The sequence below is a fragment of the Peromyscus leucopus genome, chromosome 11 (assembly GCF_004664715.2).
Source record: "Peromyscus leucopus breed LL Stock chromosome 11, UCI_PerLeu_2.1, whole genome shotgun sequence".
Lineage (NCBI taxonomy): Eukaryota > Metazoa > Chordata > Mammalia > Rodentia > Cricetidae > Peromyscus > Peromyscus leucopus.
This window is the reverse complement of record NC_051072.1, coordinates 36,227,255-36,237,261: the sequence shown is the minus strand read 5'-3', so window position 1 is coordinate 36,237,261 and position 10,007 is coordinate 36,227,255. Positions and strand designations below refer to the sequence as shown.

The following is a 10,007-nucleotide window of genomic DNA, read 5'->3' as shown; positions in this document are numbered from 1 at the left end:
TATTTGCGTCGGTTTGGGCAAAACTGCTGGAAAGAGGGGAGTCAATATTCTCCGAAAGCTTCTTTTCGTCCAGAGTCTAATTTGTCAAAGCATTTAAAAAACCCCAACTGGGAGAAATCAACGCAAGCTAACAACGCCCTCCCTGCCGTCCTACCCCACCCCAGCTTCCCTCGGTATCCACAGCGCTCAAGCGCGTGATCACAACATAACATGAGCCCGGAAAGCCAGAGAAGAAAGTCACCAGGGACGTCAGCCACATCATCTTTTTTCTCACGTGCCCTGTGATGCTATAAAACTCCGCAGGAGATCGTTTCTCTACTCCCTTCCTAGGTTCTTCGGGCAGAGAAGAGGACGCGGCAGACCAGACATTCGTGCACCTGCCCAGCGACCCCGCCTCCGAAGCCAGAGGGCGGGGTTCTGAGGGAGGATGGCTGGCTGCTGCAAAGCCCTCTGGGAGTTGTAGTTCCGGATGGCCGCACTTTGACAGAGGCGGCGGGCCCGGCGAGCCTAGGACTCCATCGCCCGCCAGCCCCCGCGGCTTAAGCCGTTGTTGCCTCTTCCTGTTTTGGGGACAAGTCGCCCGACGGCCGCCAACTGCGAGGTCTGCGAAGGGGTCTTCGCCTCCTCCTGATCGGGTGTTCCGAGGTAGGAGGATTGGCCTGCTGAGGTACATACAGCACGTTCTCGCTCCTGGCAAACTCACCCTGGGACAGTCTGAGAGGGAGCCCAAGCGAGGCGGGAAGGGCTGAGCTTGCGGTCAACCGGCTGTCACCACCGAGGGGTTTGGGGGATGCAGGGAGAGCCAAGCCCTGGGTCGGGGAGACTGACCCCGAGCGGCGCGCGTCCCTTGAGTGGGTCGAGTTGCGGGGAGTCCGAGGAGGCTGAGCGAGTCTGGGGCTGCCGGAGCCTCTGGAAAAAGGCAGGGAGAGTTAACAGCGGATCAGCACCCGAAGCCGAGATGAAAGGACTCTTAGGATAACTGCAAGAACAGACGTGTCCCGTGAGAAAGCTAGAGAGAGCAATTGAGAGCTGAAGCCTCCTTGGGTCTCTATTTGCAGCCACGGGTGGTAAGGGTATTACTCAACTTGTGTGTGTGCGGGTGCTGGAGTGCCAACCCAGGGCTTGGTAGATGCAGTGAAATCCCTGTACCACCAAGCCACTTCCCCAGCCCGGGAGTGAGCGCCCTGAGAGTGGAAGGCATGGTGTGTTGGCTGTCTCGCAAAACTGGAGCTGTGAGGCAGCTGGTCAAACGCATTCTCCTCGCTTTACAAATCAGGAAACAGACCCACCGGGTTGGAGACACCTGCTTATCATCATCAATCAGTTATTAAGCCAACTCGTCCAAAACCGAATTGTCGTGATCTTTTGGGAGTGCAGTATCTACTGTTGAGATCAGTAGATTTGAGTGCCCTCTTCCTTTTTGATGACTTCAGATATGACAATGAACCGCCATGTGGAGTAATAGGCAAAAAGGTTTTGTTCATTATTTGTTTTGGGTTTTGCTGATTGTTTTCAACAAAACTTTTCAGTAGGTCAAATGTCACTTGCCAATTAAAGAGAAATGTATGCGTCTTGTAAACTGCTGCCAGATAGACATAGGGTAATCCCAGGACTCAGGAGGACAAAGCAGATGTAGGGATGGTCGCCCGTTAGATAGTAAATAATGAGACTTTTCTCACACCTGAAAACCGGAGGTGGAGAGATGACTGGTCCCTAAAGTGCTGACCTTGCAAGCGTGAAGACCCGAGTTCTACCTCCAGAACCTTTGTAAAAACCAAACCCAGGAGCTCTAATGCACGGAGTAGCCCCAACACTGGGCAGACAGAAGCAGCAGGATCGCGGGCTTGCTGGCCAACTAGTCCAGTGGAGCTGGTGAGCTCCCGGTCCACTGAGAGACCCATCCTCAAGAAGTAAGGTAGAGGGAAGACACCCGACTTCAGCTTCTGGCCTCCACATGCATGTGTGCACACATGTGAACGTGTACATACACATCCACTGCACAGACGAGAAAAATCAGCTACTTCCATATTAACAAAGATGTCACATACCTCTAAGGAAATAAATTTACCTTGCATTCCCAATTTTGCCTACCAGAACTTTGAGAACAATCAGCTGTAGATTTCCTCTCAAAATCTTTAGTGTGTACATATTGTGCACATAAAAATATCCTACTATAGTTTTATAATACTCTAAGTATTAAACAGGGATAAACTCAGGAAGATAGTACTGCTAACATGAATTACAAATGCAAACAGCATGATGTTATTATAAAGGATCTATATTGGCATAAAAGTAGAAAAAATCGTAAAAGGTTAAAATTTTCTAGCAGGCCTGAATTTGTATAATACACTTAAACTTCAGTACATGGCTAGGAGTTTTTCTTTATCCAGAACTTAAGAGAATCTAGTGTTGCTGGTGTGTGTGTGGGAGGAGGGGGTCTTTGGTGCCATGATGCTGCTTTGGTGATTTCTAAGCTGTACTATGTCCAGCTCTGCCAGATTTGAACATCCTTTGAAGCATAGTTGATCAGATTAGAAACATGTTCTACTGGTGACATCAGAATTGTAGATTTATGGCTATTAGCTATTAGCACACTAGTAAATTATTCATAAGGAAGGGATTTATGTAAGTGTGTTAGTAGACTCTCTAGGAGATTTATAGAGAAAATAGATATGTATACAATAACAGCTTCTACCAGACTCCTTTTTAAAATGATGTGATTCCCTTGCCTTTATACGATAGAGGTAGATGAACTCTTACCAAATTTTACCTGCTAATGACTATATTCTCCTTTTATAAAATGTTATTAGAGTCTAGCCATGCACACTCATTTCCATATTATCTATCACAGTAAAAGGCAGAGGTGAATAATTGCAGACACCCACTGGCTGGATAAGCTTAATAATTTTTTTCTGCCCCTTTACAGAAAAAAAGTCACTCTATGGCCTAGTAAACTGAATATAAAGTGTCTGAAATTTCATAACATATGCAAATGTATTAGATAATAACTAATATCAGCCTCCGAGAAAGGACATAAATAAACTCCTTGTATGTTTATGTCCATAGTAATATTTATCTTACCACAACCTAGTCTACTTTGCAAATTGATGCTAGCATGTTAGCATAGATACTACAAGTTTGCTAATGGATATTTATAGGGAGGTCATTAGAACATCTAGGCCCTTCTGATCATAAGCAGAGAACGCTGAAGGTAAGCAATTCCAGCTCCTGCTGCCTGGAGTTGGAGTCAGTTTGAATTATAGTCACACATTAATCAGCCCATACTCTCCTTTCTAGTACCTCTGTGATGTTTATCATACCAAGTCACGTATGCAGGTCATATATTAACTTAAAGCCCCATCCCTTTAGAGACCGGTGGGAGTGGAAATTTAGTAGGCGGGGCTTTATTCAAAGCCATTCTTACAATTTGGTTGCAACTAGATGCAAGAAGAGGGGAGAGGGCAACAGTGCCTTGGGTGTGTTCTCAGGGTGCTGGTGGGGCTTTGTGGGAGCCAGATGGAGCCTGCCAAGACCAACTCTGCTGTTTTTCCCAGAGCCCTGTCCTTCCCTTATCTAGTCCCTTGGCTATCTCATGCCCAGCTGCAAGCCTTTTCATCTCTTATCCCTAGTGTTCCCAACCTCACCATTTTAATCTTAACATTCATTTTAACCCACATTTGTTTTTACCCTCAGTATCACACAAATTAGGTAAGCTGCCGACTTCCTATTTGGACCCATCTCTCTCTTTTCATGTTATTCTCAAAAAAAAAAAAAAAAAAACCTGGAATGAAGTAATTTATAAACAGCAAATTTATATCTGAGTGTTCTGAAGACTAGGGAGTCTGAGGTCAGTGTGGAGTTAGTTTGGGTGTTTGGTAAGGGCCTGATCCCTGCTTCCGGGGTGGCTCCTTCTTGCTATGGTAAAAGAGACAGAAAGGCAAAGGGGGCCTTCTAGCTCCACCCTTCATCCCTTTATAAGGTACTAATCATTCTGGTGATTTTATCGTCTCCTAAAGGTCTCTTACTCCTGTCAACAGAGCCATCTCTCCAGCCTCGGGAATTACTTTCAACATAAACCTCGGAGGAAAACATGGCGGTACCCCCATACTAAAACTAGTTTTAAACAATCAGGAACTCTTAATGACTTAGCTTTGGCTTAAGAGTACTGAATTTGGCCGGGCAGTGGTGGCACACCCCTTTAATCCCAGCACTGGGGAGGCAGAAGCAGGAGGATCTCTGTGAGTTCGAGACCAGCCTGGTCTACAGAGCGTGTTCTAAGACAGCCAGGGCTACAAAGAGAAACCCTGTCTCAAAAAAAAAAAAAAACAAACAAAAAAAAAAAAAATATGCTTCTTGAGTTTCGGTCTTTTTTTTAAAGCTCGGAGACTAAGCTGCCACATCTGGATGTGTCTGTCTATGTCACCTTGCGTTTCTAACACCCACCAATTTCGTCAGTGTAAAGACTGCAGCAGGAAAAGCTGTATGAGTGCTTAGCGTCTTTGTCACTGCCAGACCGTTCTGCATTCTAACCTGCAGATACAGAACTCTTATTCCCTTCTCAACCTCGGCTTCTCAAACAGCAGAGTATCTTGTAGTTTTCCTCACTTTCAAAAGCCAGTAAAATGCCTATGGAACAGTGTTTCAGGGCGATTTGAAGTTGGAGCTAATTTATTAAGGCAGCTGGAAACCACCAAGTTCTGTACTCATTTACCTGAAAATTATTAAATATTTGATAAAAGAGGCAACAAGAACTTTGGACTCCTCATTTATGAGCTTATTTTTAATTTAAATCAACTTCCGGCTTCTTTGGAATAATCCAAGCGATTTTACTATGCCACAACATTTCAGCATTGCTCAAAATAAACATTCATATGTGGCTGACCTAGAACCCCTAAGTTCCTGAATGGCTGGCGTGTCTTCCTTAATAATCAGTCACTTCTTGGTAAGGCTGACGTTAGAGAATCTTCCTAAAATTCCCCTCTTTCCCAGTTTAGTAGTTTTCAATCCCTAGTTAAAATATCTCCAGGAATGACAAGGAGCCATCTTTCTGAACTAGTTTAATTTAAGAACCAATGCCACAGCTGGGCAGTGGTGGCCCACGCCTTTAATTCCAGTGCTCAGGAGGCAGAGGCAGGTGGATCTCTGTGAGTTCGAGGCCAGCTTGGTCTACAGAGTGAGTTTCAGGACAGCTAGGACTGATTCACAGAGAAACCCTGTCTCAAAAAAAAAAAAAAAAAAAAAAAAAATTCCATGCGTTGGTTTACAAATAGGGAAGTAAAGCCACTTTCCTCTTCCACTTTTAAGCAGATTTGATATTACTCTCATTTGGCTGTTGTCCTTTCTCCTGTCATACTGTCCCTGGAAGGACTGATGGTGACAGGGAAATGTCCTTGAGGAAAAAAAAAAAAAAAAAAAAGCTTGCATCAGCAAACAGATTCTCTAAATTAGTTTGCCTTACAGAAAACAAAGTCATTGTGTTGCATTTCTAACAATGGATACATAGACACATAGTTTTAGTCATCTTAGTCCCATCTGTGTTTTAGAGGTGAAGGCTGTTTGCTATTCACAATCTAGATGATGAAGACCTGATTTTTCAGATGGTTCTTGGGTCTTTCGGAGAGCCTAAGCTTTCTACCCCATCTCTTGCCCCCATTCTACCATCTCCTGCCCCTTTATACTCCATTTCCCATCCCTTTCTACTCCATCTCCCCACCCCCACTCCATTCTACTGACAGATGCATCCTTTTCTCTGAGGTTCCTCCAAAATGGCATGCAGTTGTCCTCTCTAGAAATGAATACTTTCCCTTTAGTACTCTTCTGTTTGTGATTGTTCAATAATGCTATGAAGATAAACCTTTTTATTTCTTTTTCTACTTTAGAATTTATGCTCTTATTCCAAATAACAACAAATTCCATTGCACAGATTAATAGTGATTGGCATGGTTCTAAATGCTTATACAAATTTATATAGTTCTTCTTTTTTTTCTTTTTCTTTTCTTTTCTTTTCTTTTTTTTTTTTTTTGTGATTGGGTTTCTCTGTGTAGCTTTGCTTTGCACCTTTCCTGGAACTCACTCTGTAGCCCAGGCTGACCTCAAACTCACAGAGATCTGGCTGCCTCTGCCTCCCGGGTGCTGGGATTAAAGGCGTGCACCACCACCGCCTGACTCATATTTATATATTTCAAAGAAACACTTTTATGGGTTTTAGATTTTTCCAAATCAATTTTCCCAGAGTTCCTCTTTTTCTCCCCACTCCTTCATCTCTTGCCACTCTTTCTGATGAGAGACTCCTGCTTTCCTTGCAAACATCTTTTCAGTTTCTAAAACGCTTTCTCAACTGAAAGAGTTTTAAAATTCTGTAGAGTACAGCAGAATCCTGAAAGTAACTAGCCCAATATGTTTAGTTTTCATAAGCTTTTCATTTCATTGCACTTTTCCAATTAATTACAAATGTTTCTTTCCTGAGTATTGTATATGAAATGTTTTTGCTCATTGCCTCAAGGAGGCATTTTTAAAATTAGTCAAATTTGCACTTTTACATTAAGGAAACAGTGGATGTGAGTTCTCGCTTTCTAAGTAGGTTAGTATTGTTGTTACATAAAGGAAATAGCATTGGGTACGAGCGTGATCTGCTCTCAGTCCTCTGTGGGTTGCTAGCTAAGTGATCTAAGACAGTTCTTTTCCATCTTTAGTTTTTCTTTCTGTTCCTTCCATCTTTCCATAATCTCACTCTCATCTTAGCAAGGCCGACTGACATCCGAGAATCTTCCTAAGTTTCTCCTCTTTCTTAGTAGCATTCAATTCCTAGTTCAAATAATCTCTGAGAGTTAAGAAGACTCGTTTTCTCTGAATTCAGGCATGCCTCAATTTAGAAACGAACCAGAGTGGGAGCTAGAGGTTCACACTAACCTGCAGCAGCCTGAGGCATTCTCTTCAGGTGTATGTAACTGAGGTGAGATGGGATTCTTGACTGTGCTGTAGAAAAGAATTTCAGGAAGAGTCGGTGTGATGCAGATTTAAATCTATAAGAAGAGAATTTCACCCTAGATTTAAGCATGGGTGTTAACAGAAGATGTGCTTAGGGAAAAGACAGTATGCCCATCATATGTGAGGTGTGAGCTTCCCTGGAAGGTGGAGCATAAGTCTCTTAGCGTGTGGTGTGTGTGTGTGTGTGTGTGTGTGTGTGTGTGTGTGTCGCGTGCTTGGTGGCTGCTGAAGTTGCATTGTTCGAGGGCTTTTATTTCTCTTCTTCTCTTTTTGTACATAAGATCACAGAGTGGCCCTTGAGGTGCACTGGATGGGATTGCAGGCTGATAAGGTAAAGCCATAGGTAACAAGAGTTGTACAAGGGAAATTGGGGCATATTGTAAATGAAGTTTATATTCTTGTCTGTGAAATTCCCAGGAAAATGCAGGTTTACCCCTGGAAAGGAGTAAGGCCATATTCAAGCACACTTTGGCCTTAAGCACAGTTCCTTGCTATTCTCATTTGAAATATCTCTATAAAATAATTATCTCTATGTAGGCAATCCCTATGGGAAATTTTGCTGCAATCTTTGATTTTTAGCAGGTGAGAGAGTTTAACTGGACCCCAGGACCAGGGAACTCCTTCACTTCTCACATCTCCTTAACTTTTTGTCTGTCTTGCCTTAGAACCTAAGCTTTTAGTTTTAAAACTTATGGCAAGCAAGCAAACTGACTTGTTTTATTATGTAAAGGAGGTAGTTGAGCCCAGTTTGATCATGCTGGGTACAGCTTAGCAAATGTGAGGCCAACAGAGCCACAGAGTGAAACCTTGCCTCAAAATAAAGAAATAGATGAAAGATCAAACTTCTATTTTTTGCATTTCAACCATCTTAGTAAAATTAATGTTATCACAGTTTCTCCCATATTAATGGGATTCCAGTAGCAATTACCTTCAAATAATGTGTACTTTAAAACAGTGGTTCTCCAAACAATGTATACTTTACATTAAAGCAGTGGTTCTCAACCTATGGGTCATGACCCCCCCACCCCAGTTAGTGACCACATATCAGATATTTACATTACAATCCATAAAAGTAGCAAAATTGCTGTTATGAAGTAACAACGAAGTAATTTCGTGGTTGGGGGGCACTACAGCATGAGGAGCTGTATTAAAGGGTCACAGCATTAGGAAGGTGGAGAACCTGCAAAAGAATGTTCTTTTCCTTCATGTTAGAAAGTGCACAATGTGCTGTATGAATCTGTGTCAAAGAGTTGATCGAAAAAACTTTAACCTGGGATAAATCTTGTTTTTGTTTTTGCACATTCATGGTTATTGAAACACTGTTCACAACAGCCAGGTTATCACTTGGAATAAATCTTTTTATTTATTCTGATCTCTCCCTAAGCTGATTTGGAAACTAGGACCAGTGCTTGGTATAGAGTTGAGCTATAATGAAGTGAAATAATGAACTGAAAATTGGCAGTGGGTTTGCATGCTACTGGACTAGCACTGAAGAGATCTAGGGGATATTCCCTCAGCTTTATAAATTACGTTTTTAAATTTACTGATGGTGGGAAACGGGGCTTAATTCTCTATTTTTCTCAATCCCTCTTTACACTGTTGGTTCTCGGTAAGCACTTGTTGAATGCCTATGTTCAGGGCTTGCATTGCTCACCGTTTGGACTATCTTAGTCGTTGCTGCCGTTCTAATCCTTACAGCATGTGGGAGTGAAGTATTTCTTTGGGGATGCTATTATTTCTGCCCCTACCTTTTTCCCTTTTTGTGGTGCTGGGTGATCCCCAGGCTCTCTCCCACACTGTGTAAGCTCTCTTCCACTGTCCTTCCCTTCCAGTCTTGGAAACGTTACCCTTCCGAGATACTGTTTAATGGATTTCTTTAGCATTTGTTTGTCTTCAGGAGTGCTGATGAGGGCTTGACTGGCTTATATATTGGTCAGAAAAGCAGAACCAAAGAGGGAAGTGAAAGAGAAAAAATTAGACAAAAAAATGCACCTATTTGGGGAATAGAACATGTTGCTCGCATCTGTGTCACAGTCAATGGCATGTTGATGACAGTTGCCTAAATGCTTATTATTAATGCAGTTTTTGTTTAAAAGGGAGAAGTTCAAAAGGTGACATTTTTTTAAAATAGAAAAGAAAAAATATTTTTAGTTTATTGAGAGGAATAACAGTACAACTGAGCATTTCTCAATACAGAGTTCTAATGTATGCATCACTATTTTTAATCCCTATGTAAACTGGTGAGATGGGTGTTAATGTTTTGCTTTTGCAGGTGGGAAAATAGTGGCATAGAGCTTTAAATGGATAGTGCTAAATCACACAGAATGGCAGATACTGGATTTCTGATACAAAACCTTATTTCCTTTCAATCCTCCCATAAGTATTACAATTAGAAAATCAGGGTAAGTTTGGCTCAGGTGTGGTTCAGGGGTAGAGCACTCACTCACTCACCTAGCACCCGTGATGTCTTGTACTCTTCAGTAGAGAGAAAGAGGAAGGAGGGGAGAAAGGAGGTGGGGAGCAGGAAAAGAATGAATTAGAAAAGTTGGTGGAAGAGTCCATTAAACAAATCAGGAATGACACACAGCACTGGCTTAGTGTCCACGGTAACATGAAATGGGAGATGATGAAAGACAGCGGAAGGGGATGTGACAGAGAGCAGGACAGACAGCACAGCACTGTGGGGAAGAGGATCAGCTCAGATTTGGACGACCGCAGTCCTGACAGTCCACGGCTGGTTCCTTGTGCTTCTCATCTTTCTGTGTAGGATGACCATGCTAACAGTAACTTAGAGTGTAAAGAAGAAGTATGACGACTGCTTTTACAGCTCACAATCGATCTCATTTTGTGTAGTTCTTTGCATTTTATAGTGAAATATTCATACAGAGACTGCATTAAATACACAGAGAGAGAGAGAGAGAAAAGAGAGAGAGAGAGAGAGAGAGAGAGAGAGAGAGAGAGAGAGAAGAGAGAGAGCGCTATCTATAGAGCCAATATCCCTGTAACTAGAATTCAATTGA

At 42.5% G+C, this 10,007-nt stretch overlaps 1 protein-coding gene across 1 annotated transcript in view; it reads left to right on the top strand.

Moving 5' to 3' along the window:
• Positions 1–460: 460 nt before the first annotated feature.
• Positions 461–10,007, top strand: part of Slc38a9 (solute carrier family 38 member 9) — an 85,928-nt gene continuing 76,381 nt past the window's right edge. Inside the window, 1 exon segment of the mRNA XM_037209438.1 lies at positions 461–645. The gene's annotated coding sequence lies outside the window, so the exon portion shown is untranslated.